Genomic DNA, 13,814 nt, shown 5'->3' on the forward strand with positions numbered 1-13,814 from the left:
TAAGAGGTATTTTCACTCTGTGATATGTTTTCAGCCTAGGTTGTTTAAAGTCCAAGATTTTCAAGCAGAGATTGCTTACGGCCATACCAGCCCAAGAACGCCCGGACTTGTCTGATCTCGGAAGCTAAGAAGGCTTGGGCCTGGTTAGTACTTGGATGGGAGACCTCCTGGGAATACCAGGTTCTGTAATCTTTAACTGTTGAAAACTTTTAAAATGAAGTTTTTTTGCATCGCTTTGTTAGTTTTTTTCTAAAGTAAGTTAAGAGGTATTTTCACTCTGTGATATGTTTTCAAGCCTAGGTTGTTTAAAGTCCAAGATTTTCAAGCAGAGATTGCTTACGGCCATACCAGCCCAAGAACGCCTGGTCTCGTCTGATCTCGGAAGCTAAGAAGGCTTGGGCCTGGTCAGTACTTGGATGGGAGACCTCATGGGAATACCAGGTTCTGTAAGCTTTAACTGTTGAAAAACTTTTAAAAATGAAGTTTTTTTGCATCGCTTTCTTAGTTTTTTTCTAAAGTAAGTTAAGAGGTATTTTCACTCTGTGATATGATTTCAAGCCTAGGTTGTTTAAAGTCCAAGATTTTCAAGCAGAAATTGCTTACGGCCATACCAGCCCAAGAATGCCCGGTCTCGTCTGATCTCTGAAGCTAAGAAGGCTTGGGCCTGGTTAATACTTGGATGGGAGACCTCCTGGGAATACCAGGTTGCTGTAAGCTTTAACTGTTGAAAAACTTTTTAAATGAATTTTTTTTGCATCGCTTTGTTAGTTTTTTTCTAAAGTAAGTTAAGAGGTATTTTCACTCTGTGATATGTTTTCAAGCCTAGGTTGTTTAAAGTCCAAGATTTTCAAGCAGAGATTGCTTACGGCCATACCAGCCCAAGAACGCCCGGTCTCGTCTGATCTCGGAAGCTAATGAAGGCTTGGGCCTGATTAGTACTTGGATGGGAGACCTCCTGAGGAATACCAGGTTCTGTAAGCTTTAACTGTTGAAAAACTTTTTAAAATGAAGTTTTTTTGCATCGCTTTGTTAGTTTTTTTCTAAAGTAAGTTAAGAGGTATTTTCACTCTGTGATATGTTTTCAAGCCTAGGTTTGTTTAAAGTCCAAGATTTTCAAGCAGAGATTGCTTACGGCCATACCAGCCCAAGAATGCCCGGTCTCGTCTGATCTCGGAAGCTAAGAAGGCTTGGGCCTGGTTAGTACTTGGATGGGAGACCTCCTGGGAATACCAGTTGCTGTAAGCTTTAACTGTTGAAAAACTTTTAAAATGAAGTTTTTTGCATCGCTTTGTTAGTTTTTTTCTAAAGTAAGTTAAGAGGTATTTTCACTCTGTGATATGTTTTCAAGCCTAGGTTGTTTAAAGTCCAAGATTTTCAAGCAGAGATTGCTTACGGCCATACCAGCCCAAGAACGCCTGGTTCGTCTGATCTCGGAAGCTAAGAAGGCTTGGGCCTGGTTAGTACTTGGATGGGAGACCTCCTGGGAATACCAGGTTCTGTAAGCTTTAACTGTTGAAAAACTTTTTAAAATGAAGTTTTTTTGCATCGCTTTGTTAGTTTTTTTCTAAAGTAAGTTAAGAGGTATTTTCAATCTGTGATATGTTTTCAAGCCTAGGTTGTTTAAAGTCCAAGATTTTCAAGCAGAGATTGCTTACGGCCATACCAGCCCAAGAACGCCCGGTCTCGTCTGATCTCGGAATTAAGAAGGCTTGGGCCTGGTTAGTACTTGGATGGGAGACCTCCTGGGAATACCAGGTTCTGTAAGCTTTAACTGTTGAAAAACTTTTTAAAATGAAGTTTTTTTGCATCGCTTTGTTAGTTTTTTTCTAAAGTAAGTTAAGAGGTATTTTCACTCTGTGATATGTTTTCAAGCCTAGGTTGTTTAAAGTCCAAGATTTTCAAGCAGAGATTGCTTACGGCCATACCAGCCCAAGAACGCCCGGTCTCGTCTGATATCGGAAGTAAGAAGGCTTGGGCCTGGTTAGTACTTGGATGGGAGACCTCCTGGGAATACCAGGTTCTGTAAGCTTTAACTGTTGAAAAACCTTTTTAAAATGAAGTTTTTTTTGCATCGCTTTGTTAGTTTTTTTCTAAAGTAAGTTAAGAGGTATTTTCACTCTGTGATATGTTTTCAAGCCTAGGTTGTTTAAAGTCCAAGATTTTCAAGGCAGAGATTGCTTACGGCCATACCAGCCCAAGAACGCCCGGTATCGTCTGATCTCGGAAGCTAAGAAGGCTTGGGCCTGGTTAGTACTTGGATGGGAGACCTCCTGGGAATACCAGGTTCTGTAAGCTTTAACTGTTGAAAAACTTTTTAAAATGAAGTTTTTTGCATCGCTTTGTTAGTTTTTTTCTAAAGTAAGTTAAGAGGTATTTTCACTCTGTGATATGTTTTCAAGCCTAGGTTGTTTAAAGTCCAAGATTTTCAAGCAGAGATTAGCTTACGGCCATACCAGCCCAAGAACGCCTGGTCTCGTCTGATCTCGGAAGCTAAGAAGGCTTGGGCCTGGTTAGTACTTGGATGGGAGACCTCCTGGGAATACCAGGTGCTGTAAGCTTTAACTGTTGAAAAACTTTTTAAAATGAAGTTTTTTTTGCATCGCTTTGTTAGTTTTTTTCTAAAGTAAGTTAAGAGGTATTTTCACTCTGTGATATGTTTTCAAGCCTAGGTTGTTTAAAGTCCAAGATTTTCAAGCAGAGATTGCTTACGGCCATACCAGCCCAAGAACGCCCGGTCTCGTCTGATATCGGAATTAAGAAGGCTTGGGCCTGGTTAGTACTTGGATGGGAGACCTCCTGGGAATACCAGGTTCTGTAAGCTTTAACTGTTGAAAAACTTTTAAAATGAAGTTTTTTTTGCATCGCTTTGTTAGTTTTTTTCTAAAGTAAGTTAAGAGGTATTTTCACTCTGTGATATGTTTTCAAGCCTAGGTTGTTTAAAGTCCAAGATTTCAAGCAGAGATTGCTTACGGCCATACCAGCCCAAGAACGCCCGGTCTTGTCTGATCTCGGAAGCTAAGAAGGCTTGGGCCTGTTAGTACTTGGATGGGAGACCTCCTGGGAATACCAGGTTCTGTAATCTTTAACTGTTGAAAACTTTTTAAAATGAAGTTTTTTTTGCATCGCTTTGTTAGTTTTTTTCTAAAGTAAGTTAAGAGGTATTTTCACTCTGTGATATGTTTTCAAGCCTAGGTTGTTTAAAGTCCAAGATTTTCAAGCAGAGATTGCTTACGGCCATACCAGCCCAAGAACGCCTGGTCTCGTCTGATCTCGGAAGCTAAGAAGGCTTGGGCCTGGTCAGTACTTGGATGGGAGACCTCCTGAGAATACCAGGTTCTGTAAGCTTTAACTGTTGAAAAACTTTTTAAAATGAAGTTTTTTTTGCATCGCTTTGTTAGTTTTTTTCTAAAGTAAGTTAAGAGGTATTTTCACTCTGTGATATGTTTACAAGCCTAGGTTGTTTAAAGTCCAAGATTTTCAAGCAGAGATTGCTTACAGGCCATACCAGCCCAAGAACGCCCGGTCTCGTCTGATCTCGGAAGCTAAGAAGGCTTGGGCCTGGTTAGTACTTGGATGGGAGACCTCCTGGGAATACCAGGTTCTGTAAGCTTTAACTGTTGAAAAACTTTTTAAAATGAATTTTTTTTGCATCGCTTTGTTAGTTTTTTTCTAAAGTAAGTTAAGAGGTATTTTCACTCTGTGATATGTTTTCAAGCCTAGGTTGTTTAAAGTCCAAGATTTTCAAGCAGAGATTGCTTACGGCTATACCAGCCCAAGAACGCCCGGTCTCGTCTGATCTCGGAAGCTAAGAAGGCTTGGGCCTGGTTAGTACTTGGATGGGAGACCTCCTGAGAATACCAGGTTCTGTAAGCTTTAACTGTTGAAAAACTTTTTAAAATGAAGTTTTTTTCATCGCTTTGTTAGTTTTTTTCTAAAGTAAGTTAAGACGTATTTTCACTCTGTGATATGTTTTCAAGCCTAGGTTGTTTAAAGTCCAAGATTTTCAAGCAGAGATTGCTTACGGCCATACCAGCCCAAGAACGCCCGGTCTCGTCTGATATCGGAATTAAGAAGGCTTGGGCCTGGTTAGTACTTGGATGGGAGACCTCCTGGGAATACCAGGTTCTGTAAGCTTTAACTGTTGAAAAACTTTTAAAATGAAGTTTTTTTGCATCGCTTTGTTAGTTTTTTTCTAAAGTAAGTTAAGAGGTATTTTCACTCTGTGATATGTTTTCAAGCCTAGGTTGTTTAAAGTCCAAGATTTTCAAGCAGAGATTGCTTACGGCCATACCAGCCCAAGAACGCCCGGACTTGTCTGATCTCGGAAGCTAAGAAGGCTTGGGCCTGGTTAGTACTTGGATGGGAGACCTCCTGGGAATACCAGGTTCTGTAATCTTTAACTGTTGAAAACTTTTTAAAATGAAGTTTTTTGCATCGCTTTGTTAGTTTTTTTCTAAAGTAAGTTAAGAGGTATTTTCACTCTGTGATATGTTTTCAAGCCTAGGTTGTTTAAAGTCCAAGATTTTCAAGCAGAGATTGCTTACGGCCATACCAGCCCAAGAACGCCTGGTCTCGTCTGATCTCGGAAGCTAAGAAGGCTTGGGCCTGGTCAGTACTTGGATGGGAGACCTCATGGGAATACCAGGTTCTGTAAGCTTTAACTGTTGAAAAACTTTTAAAATGAAGTTTTTTTGCATCGCATTGCTTAGTTTTTTTCTAAAGTAAGTTAAGAGGTATTTTCACTCTGTGATATGATTTCAAGCCTAGGTTGTTTAAAGTCCAAGATTTTCAAGCAGAAATTGCTTACGGCCATACCAGCCCAAGAATGCCCGGTCTCGTCTGATCTCTGAAGCTAAGAAGGCTTGGGCCTGGTTAGTACTTGGATGGGAGACCTCCTGGGAATACCAGGTTGCTGTAAGCTTTAACTGTTGAAAAACTTTTTAAAATGAATTTTTTTTGCATCGCTTTGTTAGTTTTTTTCTAAAGTAAGTTAAGAGGTATTTTCACTCTGTGATATGTTTTCAAGCCTAGGTTGTTTAAAGTCCAAGATTTTCAAGCAGAGATTGCTTACGGCCATACCAGCCCAAGAACGCCCGGTCTCGTCTGATCTCGGAAGCTAATGAAGGCTTGGGCCTGATTAGTACTTGGATGGGAGACCTCCTGAGAATACCAGGTTCTGTAAGCTTTAACTGTTGAAAAACTTTTTAAAATGAAGTTTTTTTGCATCGCTTTGTTAGTTTTTTTCTAAAGTAAGTTAAGAGGTATTTTCACTCTGTGATATGTTTTCAAGCCTAGGTTGTTTAAAGTCCAAGATTTTCAAGCAGAAATTGCTTACGGCCATACCAGCCCAAGAATGCCCGGTCTCGTCTGATCTCTGAAGCTAAGAAGGCTTGGGCCTGGTTAGTACTTGGATGGGAGACCTCCTGGGAATACCAGTTGCTGTAAGCTTTAACTGTTGAAAAACTTTTAAAATGAAGTTTTTTTGCATCGCTTTGTTAATTTTTTTCTAAAGTAAGTTAAGAGGTATTTTCACTCTGTGATATGTTTTCAAGCCTAGGTTGTTTAAAGTCCAAGATTTTCAAGCAGAGATTGCTTACGGCCATACCAGCCCAAGAACGCCTGGTTTCGTCTGATCTCGGAAGCTAAGAAGGCTTGGGCCTTGTTAGTACTTGGATGGGAGACCTCCTGGGAATACCAGTTGCTGTAAGCTTTAACTGTTGAAAAACTTTTTAAAATGAAGTTTTTTTGCATCGCTTTGTTAGTTTTTTTTCTAAAGTAAGTTAAGAGGTATTTTCACTCTGTGATATGTTTTCAAGCCTAGGTTGTTTAAAGTCCAAGATTTTCAAGCAGAGATTGCTTACAGCCATACCAGCCCAAGAACGCCCGGTCTCGTCTGATATCGGAATTAAGAAGGCTTGGGCCTGGTTAGTACTTGAATGGGAGACCTCCTGGGAATACCAGGTTCTGTAAGCTTTAACTGTTGAAAAACCTTTTAAAATGAGTTTTTTTGCATCGCTTTGTTAGTTTTTTTCTAAAGTAAGTTAAGAGGTATTTTCACTCTGTGATATGTTTTCAAGCCTAGGTTGTTTAAAGTCCAAGATTTTCAAGGCGATATTGCTTACGGCCATACCAGCCCAAGAACGCCCGGTATCGTCTGATCTCGGAAGCTAAGAAGGCTTGGGCCTGGTTAGTACTTGGATGGGAGACCTCCTGGGAATACCAGGTTCTGTAAGCTTTAACTGTTGAAAAACTTTTTAAAATGAAGTTTTTTGCATCGCTTTGTTAGTTTTTTTCTAAAGTAAGTTAAGAGGTATTTTCACTCTGTGATATGTTTTCAAGCCTAGGTTGTTTAAAGTCCAAGATTTTCAAGCAGAGATTACTTACGGCCATACCAGCCCAGGAACGCCTGGTCTCGTCTGATCTCGGAAGCTAATGAAGGCTTGGGCCTGGTTAGTACTTGGATGGGAGACCTCCTGGGAATACCAGGTGCTGTAAGCTTTAACTGTTGAAAAACTTTTTAAAATGAAGTTTTTTTGCATCGCTTTGTTAGTTTTTTTCTAAAGTAAGTTAAGAGGTATTTCACTCTGTGATATGTTTTCAAGCCTAGGTTGTTTAAAGTCCAAGATTTTCAAGCAGAGAATTGCTTACGGGCCATACCAGCCCAAGAACGCCCGGTATCGTCTGATCTCGGAAGCTAAGAAGGCTTGGGCCTGGTAAGTACTTGGATGGGAGACCTCCTGGGAATACCAGGTGCTGTAAGCTTTAACTGTTGAAAAACTTTTTAAAATGAAGTTTTTTTGCATCGCTTTGTTAGTTTTTTTCTAAAGTAAGTTAAGAGGTATTTTCACTCTGTGATATGTTTTCAAGCCTAGGTTGTTTAAAGTCCAAGATTTTCAAGCAGAGATTGCTTATGGCCATACCAGCCCAAGAACGCCCTGGTCTTGTCTGATCTCGGAAGCTAAGAAGTCTTGGGCCTGGTTAGTACTTGGATGGAGACCTCCTGGGAATACCAGGTTCTGTAAGCTTTAACTGTTGAAAAACTTTTTAAAATGGAAGTTTTTTTGCATCGCTTTGTTAGTTTTTTCTAAAGTAAGTTAAGAGGTATTTTCACTCTGTGATATGTTTTCAAGCCTAGGTTGTTTAAAGTCCAAGATTTTCAAGCAGAGATTGCTTACGGCCATACCAGCCAAGAACGCCTGGTCTCGTCTGATCTCGAAGCTAAGAAGGCTTGGGCCTGGTCAGTACTTGGATGGGAGACCTCATGGGAATACCAGGTTCTGTAAGCTTTAACTGTTGAAAAACTTTTAAAAATGAAGTTTTTTTGCATCGCTTTCTTAGTTTTTTTCTAAAGTAAGTTAAGAGGTATTTTCACTCTGTGATATGATTTCAAGCCTAGGTTGTTTAAAGTCCAAGATTTTCAAGCAGAAATTGCTTACGGCCATACCAGCCCAAGAATGCCCGGTCTCGTCTGATCTCTGAAGCTAAGAAGGCTTGGGCCTGGTTAGTACTTGGATGGGAGACCTCCTGGGAATACCAGGTTCTGTAAGCTTTAAACTGTTGAAAAACTTTTTAAAATGAAGTTTTTTTGCATCGCTTTGTTAAGTTTTTTTCTAAAGTAAGTTAAGAGGTATTTTCACTCTGTGATATGTTTTCAAGCCTAGGTTGTTTAAAGTCCAAGATTTTCAAGCAGAGATTGCTTACGGCCATACCAGCCCAAGAACGCCTGGTTTCGTCTGATCTCGGAAGCTAAGAAGGCTTGGGCCTGGTTAGTACTTGGATGGGAGACCTCCTGGGAATACCAGGTTCTGTAAGCTTTAACTGTTGAAAAACTTTTTAAAATGAAGTTTTTTTGCATCGCTTTGTTAGTTTTTTTCTAAAGTAAGTTAAGAGGTATTTTCAATCTGTGATATGTTTTCAAGCCTAGGTTGTTTAAAGTCCAAGATTTTCAAGCAGAGATTGCTTACGGCCATACCAGCCCAAGAACGCCCGGTCTCGTCTGATCTCGGAATTAAGAAGGCTTGGGCCTGTTAGTACTTGGATGGGAGACCTCCTGGGAATACCAGGTTCTGTAAGCTTTAACTGTTGAAAAACCTTTTAAAATGAAGTTTTTTTGCAGCGCTTTGTTAGTTTTTTTCTAAAGTAAGTTAAGAGGTATTTTCACTCTGTGATATGTTTTCAAGCCTAGGTTGTTTAAAGTCCAAGATTTTCAAGCAGAGATTGCTTACAGCCATACCAGCCCAAGAACGCCCGGTCTCGTCTGATATCGGAATTAAGAAGGCTTGGGCCTGGTAGTACTTGAATGGGAGACCTCCTGGGAATACCAGTTCTGTAAGCTTTAACTGTAGAAAAACCTTTTAAATGAGTTTTTTTTGCATCGCTTTGTTAGTTTTTTTCTAAAGTAAGTTAAGAAGGTATTTCACTCTGTGATATGTTTTCAAGCCTAGGTTGTTTAAAGTCCAAGATTTTCAAGGCGATATTGTTTACGGCCATACCAGCCCAAGAACGCCCGGTATCGTCTGATCTCGGAAGCTAAGAAGGCTTGGGCCTGGTTAGTATTGGATGGGAGACCTCCTGGGAATACCAGGTTCTGTAAGCTTTAACTGTTGAAAACTTTTTAAAATGAAGTTTTTTTGCATCGCTTTGTTAGTTTTTTTCTAAAGTAGGTTAAGAGGTTATTTCACTCTGTGATATGTTTCAAGCCTAGGTTGTTTAAAGTCCAAGATTTTCAAGCAGAGATTACTTACGGCCATACCAGCCCAGGAACGCCTGGTCTCGTCTGATCTCGGAAGCTAAGAAGGCTTGGGCCTGGTTAGTACTTGGATGGGAGACCTCCTGGAATACCAGGTGCTGTAAGCTTTAACTGTTGAAAAACTTTTAAAATGAAGTTTTTTTTGCATCGCTTTGTTAGTTTTTTTCTAAGTAAGTTAAGAGGTATTTTCACTCTGTGATATGTTTTCAAGCCTAGGTTGTTTAAAGTCCAAGATTTTTTAAGCAGAGATTGCTTACGGCCATACCAGCCCAAGAACGCCCGGTCTCGTCTGATCTCGGAAGCTAAGAAGGCTTGGGCCTGGTTAGAACTTGGATGGGAGACCTCCTGGGAATACCAGGTGCTGTAAGCTTTAACTGTTAAAAAACTTTTAAAATGAAGTTTTTTTGCATCGCTTTGTTAGTTTTTTTTCTAAAGTAAGTTAAGAGGTATTTTCACTCTGTGATATGTTTACAAGCCTAGGTTGTTTAAAGTCCAAGATTTTCAAGCAGAGATTGCTTACAGCCATACCAGCCCAAGAACGCCCGGTCTCGTCTGATCTCGGAAGCTAAGAAGGCTTGGGCTGGTTAGTACTTGGATGGGAGACCTCCTGGGAATACCAGGTGCTGTAAGCTTTAACTGTTGAAAAACTTTTTAAAATGAAGTTTTTTTGCATCGCTTTGTTAGTTTTTTATCTAAAGTAAGTTAAGAGGTATTTTCACTCTGTGATATGTTTTCAAGCCTAGGTTGTTTAAAGTCCAAGATTTTCAAGCAGAGATTGCTTACGGCCATACCAGCCCAAGAACGCCCGGTCTCGTCTGATCTCGGAAGCTAAGAAGGCTTGGGCCTGGTTAGTACTTGGATGGGAGACCTCCTGGGAATACCAGGTGCTGTAAGCTTTAACTGTTGAAAAACTTTTTAAAATGAAGTTTTTTTGCATCGCTTTGTTAGTTTTTTCTAAAGTAAGTTAAGAGGTATTTTCACTCTGTGATATGTTTTCAAGCCTAGGTTGTTTAAAGTCCAAGATTTTCAAGCAGAGATTGCTTACGGCCATACCAGCCCAAGAACGCCCGGTCTCGTCTGATCTCGGAAGCTAAGAAGGCTTGGGCCTGGTTAGTACTTGGATGGGAGACCTCCTGGGAATACCAGGTGCTGTAAGCTTTAACTGTTGAAAAACTTTTTAAAATGAAGTTTTTTTGCATCGCTTTGTTAGTTTTTTTCTAAAGTAAGTTAAGAGGTATTTTCACTCTGTGATATGTTTTCAAGCCTAGGTTGTTTAAAGTCCAAGATTTTCAAGCAGAGATTGCTTACGGCCATACCAGCCCAAGAACGCCCGGTCTCGTCTGATCTCGGAAGCTAAGAAGGCTTGGGCCTGGTTAGTACTTGGATGGGAGACCTCCTGGGAATACCAGGTGCTGTAAGCTTTAACTGTTGAAAAACTTTTTAAAATGAAGTTTTTTTGCATCGCTTTGTTAGTTTTTATCTAAAGTAAGTTAAGAGGTATTTTCACTCTGTGATATGTTTTCAAGCCTAGGTTGTTTAAAGTCCAAGATTTTCAAGCAGAGATTGCTTACGGCCATACCAGCCCAAGAACGCCCGGTCTCGTCTGATCTCGGAAGCTAAGAAGGCTTGGGCCTGGTTAGTACTTGGATGGGAGACCTCCTGGGAATACCAGGTGCTGTAAGCTTTAACTGTTGAAAAACTTTTTAAAATGAAGTTTTTTTGCATCGCTTTGTTAGTTTTTTTCTAAAGTAAGTTAAGAGGTATTTTCACTCTGTGATATGTTTTCAAGCCTAGGTTGTTTAAAGTCCAAGATTTTCAAGCAGAGATTGCTTACGGCCATACCAGCCCAAGAACGCCCGGTCTCGTCTGATCTCGGAAGCTAAGAAGGCTTGGGCCTGGTTAGTACTTGGATGGGAGACCTCCTGGGAATACCAGGTGCTGTAAGCTTTAACTGTTGAAAAACTTTTTAAAATGAAGTTTTTTTGCATCGCTTTGTTAGTTTTTTCTAAAGTAAGTTAAGAGGTATTTTCACTCTGTGATATGTTTTCAAGCCTAGGTTGTTTAAAGTCCAAGATTTTCAAGCAGAGATTGCTTACGGCCATACCAGCCCAAGAACGCCCGGTCTCGTCTGATCTCGGAAGCTAAGAAGGCTTGGGCCTGGTTAGTACTTGGATGGGAGACCTCCTGGGAATACCAGGTGCTGTAAGCTTTAACTGTTGAAAAACTTTTTAAAATGAAGTTTTTTTGCATCGCTTTGTTAGTTTTTTTCTAAAGTAAGTTAAGAGGTATTTTCACTCTGTGATATGTTTTCAAGCCTAGGTTGTTTAAAGTCCAAGATTTTCAAGCAGAGATTGCTTACGGCCATACCAGCCCAAGAACGCCCGGTCTCGTCTGATCTCGGAAGCTAAGAAGGCTTGGGCCTGGTTAGTACTTGGATGGGAGACCTCCTGGGAATACCAGGTGCTGTAAGCTTTAACTGTTGAAAAACTTTTTAAAATGAAGTTTTTTTGCATCGCTTTGTTAGTTTTTTCTAAAGTAAGTTAAGAGGTATTTTCACTCTGTGATATGTTTTCAAGCCTAGGTTGTTTAAAGTCCAAGATTTTCAAGCAGAGATTGCTTACGGCCATACCAGCCCAAGAACGCCCGGTCTCGTCTGATCTCGGAAGCTAAGAAGGCTTGGGCCTGGTTAGTACTTGGATGGGAGACCTCCTGGGAATACCAGGTGCTGTAAGCTTTAACTGTTGAAAAACTTTTTAAAATGAAGTTTTTTTGCATCGCTTTGTTAGTTTTTATCTAAAGTAAGTTAAGAGGTATTTTCACTCTGTGATATGTTTTCAAGCCTAGGTTGTTTAAAGTCCAAGATTTTCAAGCAGAGATTGCTTACGGCCATACCAGCCCAAGAACGCCCGGTCTCGTCTGATCTCGGAAGCTAAGAAGGCTTGGGCCTGGTTAGTACTTGGATGGGAGACCTCCTGGGAATACCAGGTGCTGTAAGCTTTAACTGTTGAAAAACTTTTTAAAATGAAGTTTTTTTGCATCGCTTTGTTAGTTTTTATCTAAAGTAAGTTAAGAGGTATTTTCACTCTGTGATATGTTTTCAAGCCTAGGTTGTTTAAAGTCCAAGATTTTCAAGCAGAGATTGCTTACGGCCATACCAGCCCAAGAACGCCCGGTCTCGTCTGATCTCGGAAGCTAAGAAGGCTTGGGCCTGGTTAGTACTTGGATGGGAGACCTCCTGGGAATACCAGGTGCTGTAAGCTTTAACTGTTGAAAAAACTTTTTAAAATGAAGTTTTTTTGCATCGCTTTGTTAGTTTTTATCTAAAGTAAGTTAAGAGGTATTTTCACTCTGTGATATGTTTTCAAGCCTAGGTTGTTTAAAGTCCAAGATTTTCAAGCAGAGATTGCTTACGGCCATACCAGCCCAAGAACGCCCGGTCTCGTCTGATCTCGGAAGCTAAGAAGGCTTGGGCCTGGTTAGTACTTGGATGGGAGACCTCCTGGGAATACCAGGTGCTGTAAGCTTTAACTGTTGAAAAACTTTTTAAAATGAAGTTTTTTTGCATCGCTTTGTTAGTTTTTATCTAAAGTAAGTTAAGAGGTATTTTCACTCTGTGATATGTTTTCAAGCCTAGGTTGTTTAAAGTCCAAGATTTTCAAGCAGAGATTGCTTACGGCCATACCAGCCCAAGAACGCCCGGTCTCGTCTGATCTCGGAAGCTAAGAAGGCTTGGGCCTGGTTAGTACTTGGATGGGAGACCTCCTGGGAATACCAGGTGCTGTAAGCTTTAACTGTTGAAAAACTTTTTAAAATGAAGTTTTTTTGCATCGCTTTGTTAGTTTTTATCTAAAGTAAGTTAAGAGGTATTTTCACTCTGTGATATGTTTTCAAGCCTAGGTTGTTTAAAGTCCAAGATTTTCAAGCAGAGATTGCTTACGGCCATACCAGCCCAAGAACGCCCGGTCTCGTCTGATCTCGGAAGCTAAGAAGGCTTGGGCCTGGTTAGTACTTGGATGGGAGACCTCCTGGGAATACCAGGTGCTGTAAGCTTTAACTGTTGAAAAACTTTTTAAAATGAAGTTTTTTTGCATCGCTTTGTTAGTTTTTTTCTAAAGTAAGTTAAGAGGTATTTTCACTCTGTGATATGTTTTCAAGCCTAGGTTGTTTAAAGTCCAAGATTTTCAAGCAGAGATTGCTTACGGCCATACCAGCCCAAGAACGCCCGGTCTCGTCTGATCTCGGAAGCTAAGAAGGCTTGGGCCTGGTTAGTACTTGGATGGGAGACCTCCTGGGAATACCAGGTGCTGTAAGCTTTAACTGTTGAAAAACTTTTTAAAATGAAGTTTTTTTGCATCGCTTTGTTAGTTTTTATCTAAAGTAAGTTAAGAGGTATTTTCACTCTGTGATATGTTTTCAAGCCTAGGTTGTTTAAAGTCCAAGATTTTCAAGCAGAGATTGCTTACGGCCATACCAGCCCAAGAACGCCCGGTCTCGTCTGATCTCGGAAGCTAAGAAGGCTTGGGCCTGGTTAGTACTTGGATGGAGACCTCCTGGGAATACCAGGTGCTGTAAGCTTTAACTGTTGAAAAACTTTTTAAAATGAAGTTTTTTTGCATCGCTTTGTTAGTTTTTATCTAAAGTAAGTTAAGAGGTATTTTCACTCTGTGATATGTTTTTCAAGCCTAGGTTGTTTAAAGTCCAAGATTTTCAAGCAGAGATTGCTTACGGCCATACCAGCCCAAGAACGCCCGGTCTCGTCTGATCTCGGAAGCTAAGAAGGCTTGGGCCTGGTTAGTACTTGGATGGGAGACCTCCTGGGAATACCAGGTGCTTAAACTGTTGAAAAACTTTTTAAAATGAAGTTTTTTTGCATCGCTTTGTTAGTTTTTTTCTAAAGTAAGTTAAGAGGTATTTTCACTCTGTGATATGTTTTCAAGCCTAGGTTGTTTTGAAGTCCAAGATTTTTAAGCAGAGAATTGCTTACGGCCCATACCAGCCCAAGAACGCCCGGTCTCGTCTGATCTCGGAAGCTAAGAAGGCTTGGGCCTGGTTAGTACTTGGATGG

General features: G+C 40.4%; 26 non-coding genes and 26 pseudogenes across 26 annotated transcripts; all 52 read left to right on the plus strand.

Moving 5' to 3' along the window:
• Positions 1-73: 73 nt before the first annotated feature.
• On the plus strand, positions 74-192 carry LOC114776433 (uncharacterized; annotated as a pseudogene).
• Positions 193-334: 142 nt separating this feature from the next.
• LOC114776412 (5S ribosomal RNA) lies at positions 335-453 on the plus strand. The gene has a single exon (XR_003745471.1). It is a non-coding gene; the product is annotated as a 5S ribosomal RNA (ribosomal RNA).
• A 144-nt stretch (positions 454-597) lies between these two features.
• Positions 598-717, plus strand: LOC114776422 (uncharacterized; annotated as a pseudogene).
• A 143-nt stretch (positions 718-860) lies between these two features.
• LOC114776377 (uncharacterized) lies at positions 861-981 on the plus strand (annotated as a pseudogene).
• A 145-nt stretch (positions 982-1,126) lies between these two features.
• On the plus strand, positions 1,127-1,245 carry LOC114776403 (5S ribosomal RNA). The gene has a single exon (XR_003745463.1). It is a non-coding gene; the product is annotated as a 5S ribosomal RNA (ribosomal RNA).
• Positions 1,246-1,387: 142 nt separating this feature from the next.
• LOC114776369 (uncharacterized) lies at positions 1,388-1,505 on the plus strand (annotated as a pseudogene).
• A 144-nt stretch (positions 1,506-1,649) lies between these two features.
• LOC114776432 (uncharacterized) lies at positions 1,650-1,767 on the plus strand (annotated as a pseudogene).
• Positions 1,768-1,911: 144 nt separating this feature from the next.
• On the plus strand, positions 1,912-2,029 carry LOC114776367 (uncharacterized; annotated as a pseudogene).
• Positions 2,030-2,176: 147 nt separating this feature from the next.
• On the plus strand, positions 2,177-2,295 carry LOC114776419 (uncharacterized; annotated as a pseudogene).
• A 144-nt stretch (positions 2,296-2,439) lies between these two features.
• LOC114776394 (5S ribosomal RNA) lies at positions 2,440-2,558 on the plus strand. The gene has a single exon (XR_003745454.1). It is a non-coding gene; the product is annotated as a 5S ribosomal RNA (ribosomal RNA).
• A 145-nt stretch (positions 2,559-2,703) lies between these two features.
• Positions 2,704-2,821, plus strand: LOC114776375 (uncharacterized; annotated as a pseudogene).
• A 143-nt stretch (positions 2,822-2,964) lies between these two features.
• LOC114776373 (uncharacterized) lies at positions 2,965-3,082 on the plus strand (annotated as a pseudogene).
• A 144-nt stretch (positions 3,083-3,226) lies between these two features.
• On the plus strand, positions 3,227-3,345 carry LOC114776415 (5S ribosomal RNA). The gene has a single exon (XR_003745474.1). It is a non-coding gene; the product is annotated as a 5S ribosomal RNA (ribosomal RNA).
• A 145-nt stretch (positions 3,346-3,490) lies between these two features.
• Positions 3,491-3,610, plus strand: LOC114776407 (5S ribosomal RNA). The gene has a single exon (XR_003745467.1). It is a non-coding gene; the product is annotated as a 5S ribosomal RNA (ribosomal RNA).
• A 144-nt stretch (positions 3,611-3,754) lies between these two features.
• On the plus strand, positions 3,755-3,873 carry LOC114776401 (5S ribosomal RNA). The gene has a single exon (XR_003745461.1). It is a non-coding gene; the product is annotated as a 5S ribosomal RNA (ribosomal RNA).
• A 143-nt stretch (positions 3,874-4,016) lies between these two features.
• Positions 4,017-4,134, plus strand: LOC114776376 (uncharacterized; annotated as a pseudogene).
• A 143-nt stretch (positions 4,135-4,277) lies between these two features.
• LOC114776434 (uncharacterized) lies at positions 4,278-4,396 on the plus strand (annotated as a pseudogene).
• A 142-nt stretch (positions 4,397-4,538) lies between these two features.
• LOC114776413 (5S ribosomal RNA) lies at positions 4,539-4,657 on the plus strand. The gene has a single exon (XR_003745472.1). It is a non-coding gene; the product is annotated as a 5S ribosomal RNA (ribosomal RNA).
• Positions 4,658-4,801: 144 nt separating this feature from the next.
• Positions 4,802-4,921, plus strand: LOC114776402 (5S ribosomal RNA). Its single transcript, XR_003745462.1, has one exon. It is a non-coding gene; the product is annotated as a 5S ribosomal RNA (ribosomal RNA).
• Positions 4,922-5,065: 144 nt separating this feature from the next.
• On the plus strand, positions 5,066-5,185 carry LOC114776431 (uncharacterized; annotated as a pseudogene).
• A 144-nt stretch (positions 5,186-5,329) lies between these two features.
• Positions 5,330-5,448, plus strand: LOC114776426 (uncharacterized; annotated as a pseudogene).
• A 143-nt stretch (positions 5,449-5,591) lies between these two features.
• Positions 5,592-5,710, plus strand: LOC114776368 (uncharacterized; annotated as a pseudogene).
• Positions 5,711-5,855: 145 nt separating this feature from the next.
• Positions 5,856-5,973, plus strand: LOC114776378 (uncharacterized; annotated as a pseudogene).
• A 143-nt stretch (positions 5,974-6,116) lies between these two features.
• On the plus strand, positions 6,117-6,235 carry LOC114776420 (uncharacterized; annotated as a pseudogene).
• A 143-nt stretch (positions 6,236-6,378) lies between these two features.
• On the plus strand, positions 6,379-6,498 carry LOC114776424 (uncharacterized; annotated as a pseudogene).
• A 144-nt stretch (positions 6,499-6,642) lies between these two features.
• Positions 6,643-6,762, plus strand: LOC114776429 (uncharacterized; annotated as a pseudogene).
• Positions 6,763-6,906: 144 nt separating this feature from the next.
• Positions 6,907-7,025, plus strand: LOC114776383 (uncharacterized; annotated as a pseudogene).
• Positions 7,026-7,169: 144 nt separating this feature from the next.
• LOC114776381 (uncharacterized) lies at positions 7,170-7,286 on the plus strand (annotated as a pseudogene).
• A 144-nt stretch (positions 7,287-7,430) lies between these two features.
• Positions 7,431-7,549, plus strand: LOC114776421 (uncharacterized; annotated as a pseudogene).
• A 146-nt stretch (positions 7,550-7,695) lies between these two features.
• LOC114776416 (5S ribosomal RNA) lies at positions 7,696-7,814 on the plus strand. Its single transcript, XR_003745475.1, has one exon. It is a non-coding gene; the product is annotated as a 5S ribosomal RNA (ribosomal RNA).
• A 144-nt stretch (positions 7,815-7,958) lies between these two features.
• On the plus strand, positions 7,959-8,075 carry LOC114776379 (uncharacterized; annotated as a pseudogene).
• Positions 8,076-8,219: 144 nt separating this feature from the next.
• On the plus strand, positions 8,220-8,335 carry LOC114776385 (uncharacterized; annotated as a pseudogene).
• Positions 8,336-8,478: 143 nt separating this feature from the next.
• On the plus strand, positions 8,479-8,596 carry LOC114776380 (uncharacterized; annotated as a pseudogene).
• Positions 8,597-8,738: 142 nt separating this feature from the next.
• On the plus strand, positions 8,739-8,856 carry LOC114776428 (uncharacterized; annotated as a pseudogene).
• Positions 8,857-9,000: 144 nt separating this feature from the next.
• On the plus strand, positions 9,001-9,119 carry LOC114776400 (5S ribosomal RNA). The gene has a single exon (XR_003745460.1). It is a non-coding gene; the product is annotated as a 5S ribosomal RNA (ribosomal RNA).
• Positions 9,120-9,263: 144 nt separating this feature from the next.
• Positions 9,264-9,381, plus strand: LOC114776405 (5S ribosomal RNA). The gene has a single exon (XR_003745465.1). It is a non-coding gene; the product is annotated as a 5S ribosomal RNA (ribosomal RNA).
• A 145-nt stretch (positions 9,382-9,526) lies between these two features.
• LOC114776366 (5S ribosomal RNA) lies at positions 9,527-9,645 on the plus strand. Its single transcript, XR_003745442.1, has one exon. It is a non-coding gene; the product is annotated as a 5S ribosomal RNA (ribosomal RNA).
• Positions 9,646-9,788: 143 nt separating this feature from the next.
• On the plus strand, positions 9,789-9,907 carry LOC114776395 (5S ribosomal RNA). Its single transcript, XR_003745455.1, has one exon. It is a non-coding gene; the product is annotated as a 5S ribosomal RNA (ribosomal RNA).
• Positions 9,908-10,051: 144 nt separating this feature from the next.
• Positions 10,052-10,170, plus strand: LOC114776406 (5S ribosomal RNA). Its single transcript, XR_003745466.1, has one exon. It is a non-coding gene; the product is annotated as a 5S ribosomal RNA (ribosomal RNA).
• Positions 10,171-10,314: 144 nt separating this feature from the next.
• On the plus strand, positions 10,315-10,433 carry LOC114776418 (5S ribosomal RNA). The gene has a single exon (XR_003745477.1). It is a non-coding gene; the product is annotated as a 5S ribosomal RNA (ribosomal RNA).
• Positions 10,434-10,577: 144 nt separating this feature from the next.
• Positions 10,578-10,696, plus strand: LOC114776430 (5S ribosomal RNA). The gene has a single exon (XR_003745478.1). It is a non-coding gene; the product is annotated as a 5S ribosomal RNA (ribosomal RNA).
• Positions 10,697-10,839: 143 nt separating this feature from the next.
• LOC114776372 (5S ribosomal RNA) lies at positions 10,840-10,958 on the plus strand. The gene has a single exon (XR_003745443.1). It is a non-coding gene; the product is annotated as a 5S ribosomal RNA (ribosomal RNA).
• Positions 10,959-11,102: 144 nt separating this feature from the next.
• LOC114776384 (5S ribosomal RNA) lies at positions 11,103-11,221 on the plus strand. The gene has a single exon (XR_003745444.1). It is a non-coding gene; the product is annotated as a 5S ribosomal RNA (ribosomal RNA).
• A 143-nt stretch (positions 11,222-11,364) lies between these two features.
• LOC114776386 (5S ribosomal RNA) lies at positions 11,365-11,483 on the plus strand. The gene has a single exon (XR_003745445.1). It is a non-coding gene; the product is annotated as a 5S ribosomal RNA (ribosomal RNA).
• Positions 11,484-11,627: 144 nt separating this feature from the next.
• On the plus strand, positions 11,628-11,746 carry LOC114776387 (5S ribosomal RNA). Its single transcript, XR_003745446.1, has one exon. It is a non-coding gene; the product is annotated as a 5S ribosomal RNA (ribosomal RNA).
• Positions 11,747-11,890: 144 nt separating this feature from the next.
• Positions 11,891-12,009, plus strand: LOC114776388 (5S ribosomal RNA). Its single transcript, XR_003745449.1, has one exon. It is a non-coding gene; the product is annotated as a 5S ribosomal RNA (ribosomal RNA).
• Positions 12,010-12,154: 145 nt separating this feature from the next.
• On the plus strand, positions 12,155-12,273 carry LOC114776389 (5S ribosomal RNA). Its single transcript, XR_003745450.1, has one exon. It is a non-coding gene; the product is annotated as a 5S ribosomal RNA (ribosomal RNA).
• A 144-nt stretch (positions 12,274-12,417) lies between these two features.
• Positions 12,418-12,536, plus strand: LOC114776390 (5S ribosomal RNA). The gene has a single exon (XR_003745451.1). It is a non-coding gene; the product is annotated as a 5S ribosomal RNA (ribosomal RNA).
• Positions 12,537-12,680: 144 nt separating this feature from the next.
• Positions 12,681-12,799, plus strand: LOC114776391 (5S ribosomal RNA). The gene has a single exon (XR_003745452.1). It is a non-coding gene; the product is annotated as a 5S ribosomal RNA (ribosomal RNA).
• Positions 12,800-12,943: 144 nt separating this feature from the next.
• Positions 12,944-13,062, plus strand: LOC114776392 (5S ribosomal RNA). The gene has a single exon (XR_003745453.1). It is a non-coding gene; the product is annotated as a 5S ribosomal RNA (ribosomal RNA).
• Positions 13,063-13,206: 144 nt separating this feature from the next.
• Positions 13,207-13,324, plus strand: LOC114776398 (5S ribosomal RNA). The gene has a single exon (XR_003745458.1). It is a non-coding gene; the product is annotated as a 5S ribosomal RNA (ribosomal RNA).
• A 145-nt stretch (positions 13,325-13,469) lies between these two features.
• On the plus strand, positions 13,470-13,587 carry LOC114776427 (uncharacterized; annotated as a pseudogene).
• Positions 13,588-13,814: the final 227 nt, after the last annotated feature.

Source organism: Denticeps clupeoides, unplaced genomic scaffold (assembly GCF_900700375.1).
Source record: "Denticeps clupeoides unplaced genomic scaffold, fDenClu1.1, whole genome shotgun sequence".
NCBI lineage: Eukaryota > Metazoa > Chordata > Actinopteri > Clupeiformes > Denticipitidae > Denticeps > Denticeps clupeoides.